Source organism: Photinus pyralis, unplaced genomic scaffold, assembly GCF_008802855.1.
Source record: "Photinus pyralis isolate 1611_PpyrPB1 unplaced genomic scaffold, Ppyr1.3 Ppyr1.4_LG6, whole genome shotgun sequence".
Taxonomy (NCBI): domain Eukaryota; kingdom Metazoa; phylum Arthropoda; class Insecta; order Coleoptera; family Lampyridae; genus Photinus; species Photinus pyralis.
Window position 1 is genome coordinate 5,943,343 of NW_022170663.1, and position 18,027 is coordinate 5,961,369.

At 36.3% G+C, this 18,027-nt stretch overlaps 3 long non-coding RNA genes across 3 annotated transcripts; all 3 read right to left on the reverse strand.

Annotated features, from left to right (window-relative positions):
• Positions 1–2,897: 2,897 nt before the first annotated feature.
• On the reverse strand, positions 2,898–3,337 carry LOC116174253. Its single transcript, XR_004146071.1, has 2 exons — positions 3,174–3,337; positions 2,898–3,082 (listed from the first exon to the last, which is right to left on the reverse strand). It is a non-coding gene; the product is annotated as an uncharacterized LOC116174253 (long non-coding RNA).
• A 3,539-nt stretch (positions 3,338–6,876) lies between these two features.
• Positions 6,877–7,441, reverse strand: LOC116172962. Its single transcript, XR_004145812.1, has 2 exons — positions 7,115–7,441; positions 6,877–7,058 (listed from the first exon to the last, which is right to left on the reverse strand). It is a non-coding gene; the product is annotated as an uncharacterized LOC116172962 (long non-coding RNA).
• A 2,689-nt stretch (positions 7,442–10,130) lies between these two features.
• On the reverse strand, positions 10,131–11,653 carry LOC116174439. Its single transcript, XR_004146132.1, has 2 exons — positions 10,271–11,653; positions 10,131–10,216 (listed from the first exon to the last, which is right to left on the reverse strand). It is a non-coding gene; the product is annotated as an uncharacterized LOC116174439 (long non-coding RNA).
• Between the last annotated feature and the right edge of the window lie 6,374 nt (positions 11,654–18,027).

Below are 18,027 nucleotides of genomic sequence, written 5' to 3' on the forward strand. Positions count from 1 at the left end.
CGTAAAGACGCTTAAATCAATAATTTAAACAATTTTAGCGCGATGGCTCTGGAAATTTTTCACTTGAGATATCAACATCACATCCGCTTGTGTGGCTCAGTGGTAGAACGTTGGGCTATATAGCCGGGAGTTCGAGTGTTCGAACCTGGGTTGAGGTGAATTTTTCGTCTGTGACAGAGATGGGAATTTCCTTAGATCAATTTCGAGCATTCTGCCGGCTGCTCCGAATTAGGTTTTCCTGCAGTTTTCCTAATTCGTAAATACCGTAGTAGTATAGAACAAGTTAAGACCTTCTGCAGGGACACCTCTAAAAAGCTTTATGCGGGTCACTCTGTAATTGGGCGAAAGCCTGTTGAGGGCCCAGAACAAGAGAGGGACATAAATAAATAAATAAATCACCTCTCGAAAATCAGAACCTATCCTTTTAACGACAAAAGCAAAAGTGATATTTCCTCTATACCAATGGTACCAACTACTTCTAACACACTAAGACCATTCCGTCAGTCACCCATTCAACGAAACAACCCGACGTTACAACCTGGACCATTCTTCTATAGATAACCCCCCAAGTAGGGGTGCGCCTTTTCGTGGTAGGAATTTTGAAACAATTTCTTCAAAATCGGATAGGCATACCCAACAACCTATTCAAAGACGTGCCACCCATCTTTGTAACCTTTATGGTTGCTGAGATGAAAATTAAAGAAGAAATGCAAATTTCACCACTTTTTTTTGGGGTGGCTCCCAAACGAAACACGTTGGACCCTCGGTTTATTTGGAAAAAGTGATTGTCTTGATCCCCTCTATCACCCAATTTTATTTACGTGCGGTCATATAACACCCTGTATATTTTAATAGAACACCTTGTACGATTTTAGTTGTTTCTGTCATTTTTTAAACTCTATATTGAAAGCTATTCACTTTTTGTTTTTTGTCAATGGTGCCATCTTATTAATTTTTTCCTTATAAGCGGGCGTTACTTTAATGAATCGTAGAGACCCTGTTTTTGGTGTTAAAAAATAAATTTGAGCATTAATATATTAATCCGAGTAAAGGGTAACACTTTGCTAACTAGAACGTTGGATTTAGTGTTACAGAGTAAAATCTTGAATTTAAAAGTCCGTTTTTATAAGAGATTTTCTGTGTCTAAACCCTGTAGTGTATATGTTACTCGATATTGTTTACAAAAGTACCTACCAATTAATTAATCAATTAATTAAATACAGAGTAGGCCGTGATAATAAAAAAATAACAAAACGTTCTGGCATTCTTTTGTTATTTTTTTATTATCAGGGCCTACTACGTTGCATAAGCATGTAATGAATTAATGCGTAGGTACTTTTGTGAAGAACATTGTATAATGCATATCCTCAAAACTACAGGGCCTAGACACAGAAATTGAAAAGAACACAATAATTAATATTATAGCAAACTAAAATGGCGGTATAGTTTCGTTTAAAAAATAGTTATATCACTTTGAAGTTCTGAAATTTTACAATTCCGTTGCGAGCACCCTGTATCAATAAAACTTTCTGATTATTAAAATGTCACTACGATTCATCAAAGTGAGGCTTGCCTTATGCGAAATTAAAATCAAAAAGTGACTAACTTTCAGACGTTAATAAATGACATCAAAACAACTAAAAATGTACAGGGTGTTTTATTTATAAAAAAACCAATTTATTTGCACTGTAAAAATGAGACACCCTGTACAATGTACGTACTATCAAGGCGCAGGCGCAAGCTGACATTTGCACAAAAGGCTTATTTTTTTTTACGAGGTATAAAGAATAAACATACAAGCTTTTTAATAGTAATATCGTATGCAGATTTTATTATGAAAAGTAAACAAAAAGATGTCATTTTTCTTGGCCTCCACATACATTATATCCTATCGGTACTAATTGTGTTTTAGTCCTGTAATTGATTGGCCCAATATACAACTCCAATTAACCGCATAATAAAATTCCGAATAAAAAAGTACATAAACCAGAAAAAAGTGCTAGTGGAAAAAATTATTTCGTCCGCGTTTGATATACGCGTTTTCGATATGAGTTATGGGACCCCGGTGGCAGCGGCGACGACTTGCCAAGGATTTCTATCAAATATGCACGCCCATGTATATGTATAGGTTCATGTAGTATACGTCCACACCTTCGACTACCCCTGCAGGACTACTGCGGTAAACTCGCAGAAGGAATGTCAAAATGCGCTCTTGAAATATATACGTCCTATTTGAGTCAGTGTTATACAGATATTGAACACGTTCATGAAGCATTTATGCTTACTTAAGATATAAGTTTATGAGCTTTCAGTGCGCGATAAAATGTAAATTGGAACGTTTTTTTTTCGAATTGAAGCTTCAATTCTTTAGTCGGGGGTAATTTTACTTAGTCCCTTTACGACGTGTATCAGCGATATTGGTATAAGAATAACGATTTCTATACATTGCGCTTTGATATCTCTTGCCAGAACAAAACACTTGGTTTCTAATCACTATTATTATGGCAAGAATCAGTGCTCTCGGGAATCGAGTGATTGGCAACCAATGAACTCGCCACATTCTGTTGCCAAGAAACCAGCACTTTTTGTATGATTTTGTCTTAATTCCATTGGTTGTTCAAATGAACTTCGAATAATACCTACTTCCTACGAATATGGCACTAGTGGTACATCATCATGAGTCATATGTTCTATTCTCGTCTAAAAAGTGAAATAATTCTCCCTCAACAGTGGGTCCAAGAAAAAAGCTTCTAACTCCAAGGTTTATCTTGTAATCTTCCATGTCGCAACTTAAAAGTTAAAACAGCAGTCACTAAGGTCGACACCTCCTTTTCTCTTACAAAATTCTGCAGATTCTATGAAAATGGCACTTGAAACTAATAAATTCAATGGCGAAGTGTAGTTTACAATCGGTTTATTTACAAAAAATAACATCTAAGTATAAATTAATCAATAAATAAAATAATCTTTGGTACAACGTAGCATACTACTTTTTTCCTATGGCTGCTGCGACTCCAAGGTAGCCTTGAGCGACAGGTAATACTTTTTCTGCGGCCTTAAATACCCTTTTCCCTGCTGCTTCCTATAAGGAAAACAAAAATTAATTAAACGAATTTCGAAACATAGAGCATTGATTGTAGGTAGAGAATTATTTAATGGTAAATCATACTTACAATTTTTTTCCACCCCTTCCATTTGGCTTCCGCATTGTTTACAAATGCAGACAAGACCAGCAAGGCGAATACAAAAATAACGCTGAATTTCATGTTGGAAGAATGTGTTGAGCGACGCTTCTTGTCGAATGGAACGAGAGCAAGGACTGATGAATTTAGAGAAGATTTATCTCAATTTATACACTAAACAGATGCGGATGATGAACCCGCGGGGAACTACTTCTGACCCGATAATCCGCGTAAATGCCGGCAATTTCTCGATATACGTTCCAACTTGTAATGTATGGAGAAAGGGATTACCCGTTTCATTCGCACTTTCTTTACAATGATTGGGAATTGACCGGCAACATACCACTGCGTATTGGATAAGTATAAAAACTACCGAATACTACGGGTGTGACGAAGAAAAATACACTTATCTGTAACGAATTATATCTTTGCAATAGTTATCAATTTGTCTATAAATAAATTACAAGTTCTTTAATATTATCATTAACTTTTAACAAACAAATATTAATTTAATGTTTTGTTCTTGTCTCGCTTGTACTTAATCCAGTCTTGTTCTTGCCGCGAAGATGGGAAGGACAAAAGTGAATTTAAGCAAGGGGCAAGATTTTTGTCAATAAATGTACACAAAACAATATTTATTGTTTAATACATTGCGCTAAAAAGTGGCGAATCAATACCACGTACAATACAAAACTTTATTTTATAGCAGAGGCCATATAAACCATTGTAAAGCTTCTGACAATTCCGAATTTAACGTAAAAAATAGCAAACTTATAGGTTCTGCCGTTGTGATGGTTTCCATAGAAACAACATTGTCATATGTTCTGAACGTCATTTTATATTGTGCTGCGGCGTCCCTCACGGTTAAAGAGCGACTTCAGCCTACTCATTCAATCCTATCAAAATGTCAATTTACCATATGCTATAAAACAAACAAAATAACTAGAGACGGGACAAGCAGCAAAAAGTCTGTTTTTTAATCAAATGATGAAGGGAGCCCTAAAGAGCCACATAATTACTGTAGAGAAACAATGTTTGGATTTACAAAAGCTGAATAATTGGCTTAGGTACCAATTAGCAGAAAAAAAATGACTTGAGAGGTTTTTCTAACAAAACAATAGAAAGAAAAGAAGTCCCTAGATATTTGAAGTACCGCAGTTCATTATGTTTAACCCAGTTATTTTGCCATTAATACCAAGTATGGTGCTATGCATCCAGGTAGTGCAGAACGAAATTTCCCAAAAATTGCAAACCAAGGGGAAAAACAAAATTTAGTTCATATGCATCAAGACAATGTGTCTTGCCTTTCCTCAGACGAAATTGTTGAATTAATAACGATTTTGCTTAAATGTGGGTATATCATCCCGAAGTAAGATGAAGAACATGTTCTACCTAGAGTACCCGTGTTCCTGGTGCGTTTCTGTACTAAGTAAAATATGTAATTACTTATCTAGAAGCACTGGCAAGGCTGTGGCCAATAATACCTATATTAAATGCATTGCAAAAAAAGATTTGTTAAGTACTCGATACTATATTTTTTTAATTTTTGTTTGAAACCTGAGAGCAACTTGAAATAGCAGCATTGCTTATCAAATCATCAATTCTCATGAACTGTTTAAATTACCAGATGACAGCCCTGCATCGTTTACACAAAGTGTAACTTACATGCTAAAAGACAACACTACACAATATCCGTCTAAATACATACCTTCCTATACAACATTTTAACATCATGCATTTCAAACAAAATATACAAATACTTCAATCCAGACATAGCAAACGAAACATACAAACATATACATACTGCATAGGTATTGTACCTGGGTAGTTACACTTACAGGGGTTGAACTCGGGTTGACACTCTGCGCTCCTAAAATAAAATTTAATTTCTATGGCACTGGCAAAAATGTTTCTGTAACAGTAATTAATCCATTACAATTTATTACCACGGCTGGCTCAATAATAAACCTTTATTTTATATCATATGTTAAAATGACATTTTAATAGGTTTGAATGAGTAGGCTAAGTCGATCTTTAACCGTGGGGGGTAGATACAGTGATCACTTTATCTGCTTGGGTAGATAAAATGAAACAAATGATTGTGCTTTCTAATGACATCTGTCATTCTTATTTCAAATGCACGATTTAAAATGACGTTCAGAACATATGACAATTCCGTTTCTATAGAAACGATCGCTACGGCATTAAATTAGAATTTTACAATTCATGACAAAAAGAAATCACCAATGTTTTCGGTCTGGGTGCGCTTATCATTTATAAAAATACACAAGTTTGTTCATGGGATAAACCCGTGTAAATCGGCCTCTTCAGAATGACTTCAAATGCACATTCCTTATACAAAATCCCCAAAAACGATCGATTCATTTTTTATACAATACATAAAAATTCAAAGAAAAATTGTTTTTGTCTATGCCTTCGAATTTTCTCAAACTTGGATTGAGCAGCAATTTGGAAAATTGGGTGGGGGGGGGACATATTAGGCAACACGACCAGACCTCTTGTATTACCAGTTGAATTGGGTTACTTCTTGCAAATTAATTTCGAAAGATGGTTGACGTAATTTGATCCATGAATAAACCGTGCTGCAAGTTTACTTTGATTTAATTAATTGTTAATTGAGTTATCAACAGTAACCGATGTTCCACAATGTGCAAATGTAAAAAGATTGCCCTTGTAACTTGGGGTTATAATGTTTTATCAGCAAGCAGAAGATTGAATTAATTGTCTTTAACCTTTTTACCGGTAGCCGTTTTGTTTGTAATGTTATGAGAACCACGTATAAACAAATTATATCAGCCGTCCGATCGCCTCTTTCACGTAATGAACTTCTCTTTCTGCACAAAACCAGCCACGTATAATTAGTTTTACTTCCGATGGTAACTCTTAGGGAGTTTAGAAGGCCCCCGTATTCGTTAAACTCGTTAAAAATGGCGGCAGCGTCTTTGGTTGCGAGGCCAACGATTCTCCCACTCCACGATCTCAAAAATAGCGTAGAAAATCACAATATTCGCCTTGATTTCGTTTTACGCGATCTATAAATCTCAGCATTTACAGTTCGCACCGAAGGTTCGGCTAAGAAATCAATACGCGATCGAAAAAATGTCCCGTTTGACCGTCGTAGATTCTCTTCCAAGGTTTAAGTATGTCCCATCGGGTTTTCTCTTATGTAGGTACCTCGACGATTGAAAATTTTGGAGCGAACCCGCTGCAAAACCAGCATTTACTCGGATTTTTAGGCATAAGATTGCCCTTCTAATGCTGTGTTGCGACGGATTTTAAAGCCAGCAACACTGTAACGTTTCGGCTCTTATCTGCTTGAACCCTTGCTTCTTATCTTAAAGCACATTATTTCTCGAATATTAGTTCTGTTCTCTTTCATTATGAAATGGTACACGTATAAAATTTCCTATACCGGCAAATTTGTACATTTAACAAAAAATCCTTCAAGCTTAAAGCTACAAGGGTTCGCGGTTCACTCCTTTTGGGCCAGGAAATGAGGGTAAATAAAATCCAAAAATAATTGTCGAATAATGATGATTGTGAAAGGGTGTGTCAGTGCATTTTAACTAGAATGATACCCGTACCTCATTGATGAACGTTCTACTTGTTTGGTACCTCTTTGAAATTTAATTTTATTAGATCTTTACACTTTATATTTAATCTTTGGACCTAATTCTTCTGTTTTGTAGTTTATTTACAAAAAATATTATCAATAAAAATACATAAATAAGACAATCTTTAGTGCAATAATTTGATCAATTACTTTTTTCCTACAGCTGCTGCTACTCCTACATAGCCTTGAGCGACAGGTAAAACCTTTTCGGCAGCCTTAAGCACCCTTTTCCCAGCTTCTTCCTATGGAATCAAGAAGTAAGAGTATTGTATGCAATAATGCTAAATCTTCTACTTACAATTTTTTTCCAACCTTTCCATTTCGCTTCTGCATTATTTACAAATGCAGACAAAACCACCAACGCGAATACAAAAACGCTGAATTTCATGAAGAAGTGTTGAGCGAGTTACTTGTCGAATGAAACCAGAGCAAAGACGAATGCATTTGAAAAAACTTGATGTTAATTTATACGCTAAATAGAAGGGGATGATGAACCTGGGGAACTACTTCTAACCCGATAATCCGCATAAATGTCGGCTATTTCTCGCTACATACAAAAATATATGAAGAAAGGGATTCCCCCACTTGATTTCGCTTTCTTTACAATGAATGAGAATTGATCACCTACCTACAACATAAACTGCGTAATGGATTGGGTGATGCAAGCTAGCAAATAATTTACAGATTGTGGGTTTCGAAGAAACATACGATTTATGACTTATGTGTAACAAATTGTTTCATTATCAATTTGTCCATAAACAATTTTTTTTTTCACTACTAGCGTCTGATGACATGATTATTAACCTTTTTTCCACTTGTAAAGTAGGCTTTCTCGGCATTTGTTCAAAGTGGTTAATAATTTTTTATTATTAACTAGTAGTCAATAATGAGAACTGTCACGCTGTCACTTTTAGAAAACACAACCCGAAATTTCGCTCAATGAACGTTTAGACAAGTTCTCTAAAACGAATAATTGCCACCATTCGCAATTTCCAGAGAAATTACATACCTAAAATTATCACATTTTGAAAAAATTCGAACGAAATTACTCTTTGAAAATATCTCAATGACAGAACAAAATACGGCCTGTTTGACTTGTACTTCCACGTACTTGATTGACATGTTAAATTAAGAAACAAACAATTCTGTCCAACCGTTAACTCTCTTATCAATATAATATGTTAATTTAGAGGATTTCAAGTGCTAGTAGTGAAAAAAATAGTATATATACCACGGTAGAGAAGTCTATTATTGCCTTCGCACCTTACACCCCTCGGCGCAAGCGCCTCGAGATGTAATCTTGGTGCTCAGGCAATAATAGTGGACTTCTCTACCTTGATATATAATGTACTATTTCGTATTAATCATCTTTTATCTTTTTTTAATAAACAGTATGGCGAAAGTTTGAAAGATACGACTTCAATATATATTAATATTATTAATAACATCTAGCTAATCATGGTCATTGTTGGGAAAAAAGGGTGTTCTGAGTTAAACACATAAAACTGCAAATTTTTTTCCGATTATTATTACCTACCTCTTATAATTTCTAAAATCCCCATACTACTTATTAAAAAAATCTCACCCTGTATATTATTACTTTTCAGCTCATTTTTGTAAATTTATTTGTAAAAAGGTAGCTTTAATTTCAATTTGGCTGGCTGGCTAGCTGGCAGCAAATAAGGGCCCGTAAAGATCGCTTGTAGAAGGACGAGGAGTGTACGGGTAGGTACGAGCTTTAGAGACATGGCTACATGATGTGGAGTATGCGGCATTTGGGCGCCATCCCCTAGCGTGGTTTACGAACGGGGTGATTTTTCAGTTTTTCCCTATCCTATTCTTGCAGCGAAGGCTTTTCTGCAAATAATTTTGACAGTTTCCTTTGTTTTTGTAAAACGGGAAATTGCAACAAGAAAACTGTGTCATTAAAAAATTAGTCAAATGCCATCGGCTACCACTTATTATTCTTTACTCAAAACTTTACCTCCTAATAACTCCCCTTGCATAGTGAAAGATCTCCCTTTCTGTAATCTGAAAATGTGGTAGAAATAGTTTTTTCCTTTTCACTTTTCAGCAAAATAATAACACCGAAAGGCTATATAAATGTATATGGAGGAAAATCAGAAAATATTAAATGTTGTTTAAGAATGCATCTTTACCACATCTTAATTCGATATAAAGTTTTTGGGATTCCTTTTTGATTCCAAGGAAAAAATGAACTAGGAGCGACACCAATTCCAGTGCGTTGTTTTAATTGCAAAATACATTGAAAATACAACATTTTTTAAGCTGATTTGAACCCTTTAAGATCCCTATTTAACATTTTAGTTCTACATATGCAACAGATTAATATTTATTTATGACAATGGATCTCAAAAGTATCTATTGAAATTGGCGAACTAAACAAATATGACTAACCTTTATTTACAATTCTTCTTGGTCATCCACGCCCTGAAATGCTTACTGCTAACATGTTTACTAGTCAACTTGGGATTCATATCAGATGTTTCCTACAGAACTGCATACTTAAACGCCCCCGTTATGGAAAATCTCCCGATTAAAATTCTTTTTCGCACTCGGTGCGTAATATATCTATTATTCATTGAAAATTTATTCACTTCTTACGAGTTGCATTGCACAACGCCGAAGTTTTTTTTGCCTTACCGGCTGGAGGATTGTCTTAAAGTTTTTTGTGAAGAACGTCTTTGCCCACCCGAAGAGAAGATGCTGCGATTACCCGATGTCGTTAGTCTAAAGCTAAAGCGTCATTTGTGTTAACTGGAAATTTTAATTTTTGTGAACTGTGTACGGATACCTTTTGATTGGATACTTGTTGTTTGTGTTTTTGTACCATGTTCCTTTTGTGTGTTAAGATTAAATCGCAGTTTTGTAATTTTCACATTAATTTCCAGCAATATCTATTGGTGATGTCAAAGCTTTCAGTGCAAATATCTGCAGAATGGAGTGTTAGAGGATTTTGAATGTATATGCCAGGCGGCCTTTAAAAGTTTATGTGTAAAGAGCCTTCTCCCCATTAATCATCTACCAAGAATAAACGTCGACAGCTTATAGCCCAACCATTTACTAAGCTATTTCGCTTGATCTGAAATATGCAATATTTGGAGGTGTGAGATCTTTACAATTTCTTATGATATATACCTATGAATTTCACTAAGTAAATGCGATTAAGTATTGTTCTTTTGTTTTAAATAGGTTTATTTACAGAAAAGTGGTAGAAACATTGAATAAATAACAAATACAAATATAGGTAATAAATAAGAAAGCATTTGGTGTAATTAATAAATTACTTTTTTCCTACGGCTGCCGCGACTCCAACGTAGCCCTGGGCGACAGGTAAAACCTTTTCTGCTGCGTTAAATACCCTTTTCCCAGCTTCTTCCTATAAGACACCAAAAATTAATCTAATGCCCATTTAAAGTTAGAGCATACTTACAATTTTTTTCCATCCCTTCCATTTGGCTTCTGCATTGTTTACAAATGCGGACATAACCACCAGTACTAATACAAAAACAACGGAGAATTTCATATTAAACAAAAGGTTGAGCGTTTGTCACTTCGTTGTTTGCACAAGATGAAAGAAAAAACTGATGGGTTTGGATCGGATGCATTGGATTTTATACACATGTATGGGCTACGGATATTTAACCAGGGGAACTCCTTTCGACCGATAGGTAATCCACACACATGCCCGGCGTTTTTCGTTACATACCCATTAACACTTTTTATGGAGAAAGGGACTACCCGTTTCAATCACGCTTCCTTTAGAACTGATAACGTAAATAGCATATTGAGGAAAATATGCAATATTATTATATATCCGATTCTGTACTCAGTATACAGGGTAGTCATTTTGTGTTGAGACGGTCGATTATTGCGGAAACTAGTGGGTATATACAAACATTATTTTTATTTGCATATGGAAGGGCCAATTTGATTACGCTATGCACATTTTCATGTAACTGTCCCTTAGGATAAAGTGTAGGGCGAATTGATTTTTTCAAATAGGCGACAATAAAAGGTAGGTACGTACTTTATCCCAAATCGAGTTGCTTACACGTTATCAGGTTTACAGACATGCCGGGGCGTAGATAACGCCAACAGTTGTTGCGCCGGAAAATTCCAATTAGACTAGGTACTGATTGGATTAATGAGTAATTATTGAAGTTTGAATGCGGCTTAATTGAGTAAGCATGAATACATGAATGCCGTTTTAATTAGTTGTAGAAAAATCCGGCAGGCGGCGTTTAAAGTTATCTCAAAATGAGCGCCCTAAAAAGACGGGGGATGCCGATGTCCATCTTATATTTTTCCGACAATTACAGGCCGAGTAATTATTTAAAAACCCAACTAATTTGCACCGCTTTAGTACCGAATACGGCGGAAATTCCCTATTCCACTTCTCTAAAATTCAGATCCCCTTATAAGGTAAATACTGAATTTTGTGGGCATCTTTTGCTGTTTGTAATGACCGTCATTTTGCCGTCATTTTTTATTCTTTTGGTAAGCAACTTAATTTATTGAGTACATTTTTGCCAAAACGTACCGTAGTTTAATCTTTTGCCATTTCTAATTACTGTAAATTTGTACTGCTTGTACTTTTCTGGTTTTGCATTTTTCACCGTCAAGTTTTGTAGGTACCGAAATTATGAATTTGCTTTCCACCGCATTCGCCGATTTGTGCTTTATTGCTTTCGCTCCCGACCGTAATTTTATTTTAGTTTTGCGGAAGTGGCCGCCGCCATCTGCTGAACCCGTAGAATTCTTGGAGTTACCGTTTCTCCAATTGAGTTGACCCCAGAGGCTGCCGAGACCGGCCTACCAGTCCGTAGCTACCACCGACCTCTAGCAAACGCGAGATATTTTTAAATTTTTTTGAAATGCAAACTTACCCAAAAAAATAAACAACTTGATTTAACAGCATGTGACAAAACATCCGGCATTTATACCGAAACAGGGAAGCCAGTCAGGGCGCACATTTTAACCTCACCAATAAAGCGATTTTAAAATTTCACCGGATCTTTACATTTCAAGGTGTCAGGAGTCCAAAAAAGTGCTTTTTAACAAATGTCCGTATATACAGGGTGTTCCAAGTTGGACACTTTCTTATGGAAATGCCCTTTATTTTAAGAGATAGAAAGAAACGGACCTAGGTGTCTGGAGCTCAATTTTAAAGAGTAAATCACTGCGCAAACAGAATTCAGCTATCTCTAATCGTTTGGCCGCTAGGTGGCGTTTCTCGAATTTGGTCGATTTCTTCAATAACTTTTTTATTATTAAAGATAGGTATTTAAGTTTGACAAAATCTTTCTTAGAGCACTTAGATTGCATTTTATGCATTAAATTATTTTTATTGCAGACATCTTGGTTTCCATGGTGAACGAAAGATGGTAGAATTGATCAAAACGACAATTTCTTGATTATCTACATTATTTATTTATTTATATACTATACCTATTATGACTTTGTTTTATTCACATGAGTTTTCACGCCCTTTGTTTTTTGTGCCTTATTTGAAATAAAAAATTTTTGGAACGAATAAGAATTTCCAAATAGCCAAGAAATTGTCATTTTAAACAATCCTGTTATCTTTTGTTTGCCACGAAAACCTAGATGTCTGCAGTAAAAATATTTTAATGTATAAAAAGCAATATTGCGAATGTTAATATTTAATACAAATATAAAAATTTTTACGGTTTTTTCAAAAAAATGTAGTTTAGGGTCGTAAAACAAAAACTTGTATTAAAAACTGGGAATCGCGATGGATTCTACATAAAAAAGTGTCCTAAGAAAGATTTTGCCAAAATTCATTATCTTTAATAATAAGAAAGTTATGGCGCATTAAAGAAATCGACATAATTCGAGAAACGCCCCCTTGCCACCAAACGATTAGAGATGAATTTTGTTTGCCCCAGTGATTTTCTCTTTAAAATTACAACACCAACTACTACTAAATCAAGAAAACAACCTTGCTACTAAATATTGTATAATTTATTACATACTTAGGTATACAGATATCGTATATGTACATATAATTATTATATTAACAATAAATTAAGTGTCAAAGATTTCAACTAAAATTTGATTTCACCCACAACACCTATTTGGCCTTGTGGTTTCATTCCTTGACCCGCAGCACCCTGCACCCCAAGGTTAATTCTAACTTGCGGAGTGGAAACTAGTGGGACTGAAGCTCCGAGGGATCCTTGAATGGGACCACCACCAACTTTACTAGCCCCTATGTGCGCTGTGGCGCCCCCTACGTGCTTATAATTTGCACCGATTTCATTTATTGCTGGTCCCACGGGCTTCAAATCTCTGTTCAAGAAACGATCGTGGTGACCTTGTACATCCAGTCTATGCGTAGGTGTATCGAAGATATTGACCTTTCCATATAACGAGCTCGTGCCGCCAACTCCCGCTTGTACAGAAGCCCGTGCTCCGGCAAATCCATCGTTTGGTAGGTTGACGTGTGCACCTCCGCCAACATCCACCGGACCTAGTCTTCGCCCATCGTAACTACCTGATAGCGATCCCCATGCCGGACCATACTTGTAACCGCCCATTCCACTGATTCCATCGCTGGGTTGGAAACCTCCGAAAAACTGCGCCATACTTTGCTGCACACACACAACCACGAAGACTAACTTTAAGATGTGCTTAACCATTGTTTGAGTTTTTTTTGTTTGGACTGGATCTATACGAGATGCTGTCGTTCTGATGAAGGGTGGTAATGCTCGCGGGTATTTATATGGAGGTATTGAGTCGTTAGTTAATTCCCGCCAGGGGATTCTAGTGAAGGGTTTTTACGAACACCATAAAGTTATCGCTGTACGAAGTTGTAATCTTTGACCTTGGAGGTTTCATCATCTTAGCGATAAAGATTCTTTTCTGAAGATTTACTTCTAGCAACTTTTATTATTAGCCTTATGACCATGTACTTACCTTTAAACGGTGTTCTTTTAGTACGTATGTATGAATGTGAAAATTGAGCCTATTAGAGGAATTTCCTTTAGGTAATGGCTTTATTATGCTCACTTTGTGTGGTCAATGATTTGAGTTACTTACTTTTTCATTTTTCTTTTATGAGAAAACGCGCTACATACCTACATGGCGAATCAAGCGTAACCATACTTTGGATTTTGTTCTTAGTAGTTCCAAAGTAGATATTACAACTTTAGGGAGTAATGGCGCCGTTGTATTGTTGTAAATCGTCTTATGCTTTAGCGGAAGAGTACACAGCGCAACAAGACCATGAAAGTTAAGACTTGGTCATCCACGTGGTTTTGAATTTGGCCTATAGGAAGGGCGCAATTTGAATGTTAAATTACCACTTATTTAAAATATGAATTACAAAAGCTTAATTCCGTTATTTGACACAGTAAATTTTTCCGGTTGGTCACTATTAATTGTTTCCCGTCCGTAGTAGGGTAAAAAGTTATGGAGCAAAATTTACTATTTAGGTATATCTGTTGGCGGGGGTCAAAAAATTTCAATGTTGCAAAGATATTATGGTTACGTAGTATCAAATTAGTTTTTCCGTGTTTTATTAATGGTAATTACAGGTATAGCCTACGAGTATTTTTTTTTACTCTTAGCAGGTACTAGTCGTTTGTATTCTATTTATTCAATAGCATATTGCATGTATATAATACGCACTTCCTCAAGGAAAGTATGACACACAAGTCCCTTAAAAATCACACTCCTCTCTTTCAGTTAAATTTGGGTCCCTACTCAATTTGGCACAAAGAAAGTTGGTAACTTGGGAAGGGCTCAACATCGGATTGCAAAAACACCAACCTTATAATAAAATGTATTGGCAAGCAATTAAAGCTGCTCCACAAAAAATGTCTCCAGATAAGACTGATAAGGAAACCGCTAAAGTCAAAGGTTACTCATGAAAATTACGAGTGCAATTATTTTATTATCATAGTGTAAATACCCTCTCACAAGGATTCCCTGGCGGGAATTAACAGCAGATCCATCGCATATAAATAAGGTGGTAACATTCATCAGAACATTAGAATCTGGTAGTCTGAAAGAAAACATATACAATGGTTAAACAAGTTTTCAAGTTAATTTTGGCAATTGCGCTTGTTTCGCAAAGTATGGCGCAATTCTTCGGAGGTGGTGGTTTTTTGCCGAGCGGTGGAATCGGTGGCATGGGCGGTTACAAGTATGGCCCGGCATGGGGATCACTATCAAGTAGTTACGATGGCCGAAGATTAGGTCCGGTGGAGGTTGGTGGAGGTGCACACTTCAAGCTACCGAACGATGGATTTGCCGGAGCACGGGCTTCTGTACAACCGGGAGTTGGCGGCACGAGCTCGTTATATGGAAAGGTCAATATCTTCGATACACCTACGCATAGACTGGATGTACAAGGTCACCACGATCGTTTCTTGAACAGAGATTTGAAGCCCGTGGGACCAGCGATAAATGAAATCGGTGCAAATTATAAGCACGTAGGGGGCGCCACAGCGCACATAGGGGCTAGTAAAGTTGGTGGTGGTCCCATTCAAGGATCCCTCGGAGCGTCAGTGCCACTAGTTTCTACCCCACAGGGCGGAATTAATCTTGGAGTGAAAGGTATTGCGGGGGAAGGCATGAAACCACAAGGTCAGATTGGTGTGGAAGGTGAATTCAGATTTTAGTTGTAGTTTTGTTAATTTATTATAAACGTAAATAAATTATTGTACAGTATATTCGTTGTTACTTCTCCTACTACGGTAGGTAGGCTGGTTTTCGTAAAGAGGGCCGTGATATTCCGTGGCCGATAGGCCTAAGCAAACGTCATGGTCGAGTTTTGTTGTAGAACCTCCGCTCGACGGTCCCACGAGGGGCAAATGGGGGGATTACCGCCCTCCCCCAAGACCATTCGGTCGGTGGTGAGTAATTCGCAAACGCCCAACAAGGCGCTATTACTTCCTCCGTCCGTCCGTCCGAGGCCTTAACTGCTCCCACAGTTTTGAACGTATTTTGTCCGTTCTTTTTGTGTTCGGTAGCTTAAGCTCTGGCACCTCAACCAATAAAAATCGCGACGATTAATGTGCACATGCGCAGACTGCGCAATGTTCATTTTTTTTTTTATTTATTGAGATAACTCTGATTCGCGGATACTTCTGATAAAGAAATACGTAACGCAAATAGCTATGGCCTTCTGGAAAATACTGATAAATGGAGGAAAAATGTGCTGAGTTACTCACCTTAGGGCGAAAACCTTTTTACTTCCATTTATTAAAAAGAAGGACTGTTAGTGAATAAGTTGAAACTTGCCTTGTTCAAATTCCTGAGAAAAATTGGGAATTGTTTATAGATCAATTTGGGTTAAGTCAAAGGAGCTGTTCTTTTTTTAGTGAAAAATTAATTTATGCTATTGACAAACGTTTTTACTTAAATAGTATCATCGCCTCACCTGTGTTTTTTAGAAGATAGTAGGTAGGGTCATGTGTTAGTGAAAAACCGGACGTGTCGTTTGCTTGTTTTTCTACATTGACTGTTTGAACACCTTGTACAAACGACATAACTTTATCAACCAATTATTTTCATAACGCTACTAGGTACCGGCATAATTATGTTGGTGCAAGAATGAGATTCCATCTTTTTTTGTGTGAAATAGATCGCACCCAGGGCCGTGGCCATAGGGGGGCAAGAGCGGGCTGCCCGCTCTTTGGGACCCACTTTGCCCGCTCTTGAAAGTTGCCTAATATATATTGCGTCATGATCAAATATAGAGGAACAGGAAGGTGCTTAGTATTCGGAATTATGTCACCTATTAAAATTGGATGATTTAAAATTGACCTTGCAATTCCGATGTATTTTGTTGAGATAAACTCTTCTTCTTCTAATTCCAATTGGCATTTTTTGATTTTTATATAAAAGTCTATAATTTCTTTGTTTATTAAGTAATCCGAAATGTGTTTATTACAAATATTGTTTTATAATCTACCATTTTCAAAGTAAGTTTACGAGGTCAAGAAAAAAAAGATATCGGACCTAACCTCATTTTTTAAATGCAACACACTGTATATTTTAATCTAAACAGACAAAATACTAAATTCTCTTCAAAACTATAGCACAACAGGGATGATATTAAAAAAAAAGATTCAATCGCTTCAAAGAAATTCAAAAAAGATTAAAAAGATTCTTATAATAAAACAACAACAAAAAAAATTTTACACCATTTTTTAAACACTTCTTTTTATTCTTTTCGAATTGAATCCATTTAAAAAACGCGGTTAGGTCTGATAAGTTTTTAACCGAACTCCGTATACTTATTTTGAAAACAGCAGAGTATGCAACAATCATTGAAAAGAAACTTTTGTAATAAACACTTTTCCGAAATAGTTTGTTTTCTATTATGAAATGAGTAAGGTCTATTGTGTAGGTGCATAAATGGTATACATAGATTGTTATCAGTTTTACCACTTGAACCCGTAGTATAAGAGAAGGATGTGTGCGTTTTGGATCTCTATAGAAACCCAGATCTCAATGATCGTCAGTCCACCTGTGTGCACTCATTTTGTGCCAAACCACTGAACCGAAGGTAATTAAAGTTGGCACACGTGTTCTTAGGAGAAAAATGAACGGCTGAACAGCATTTGAAAATGTGCATATTCTTAGCGTATTTTCCTCAAAGTGAAAAATCGCTATTGACTGCAGTTTGACGTCCGTCCGTCCGTCCGTTCGCCCGTCTGTCCGTCACAAGTACTCCTTCTAAACCACTGCCCCGATTTTGGCGATATAAGACTCATTTGAAAAGGCTTGGTCCAAGGATTCCGTGCATACCCATATTTTTTGGTTTTGTGCATGCGCAGTGTCAAAAATTTGGTTTAACGTATGTGCGATGCTACCTTTTTTATTTATGAAGATATTTAAATGAAACTTTATATGTAAACACTACGAATATAAGTAAAATTAACGGCATTTTCAAATTTTTGTTTTGCGCATGCGCAATGCCAACTTTCTTAGTTATGAAGGTATTTAAATGAAATTTTATAAATAGGCATTTGGCATAACTAAGACAAATCTAACACCAGTTGCAAAATTTGGTTTTGCGCATGCGCAATGGCAACTTTCTTATTTATGAAAGCAGTTAAACGAAATATCATATGCGATATGTATTTTCCAAGAAAAATGAGTTTTTACAGGGGGTGATATTACCGCGGGACACAGCAAATCATTATTTCGCCC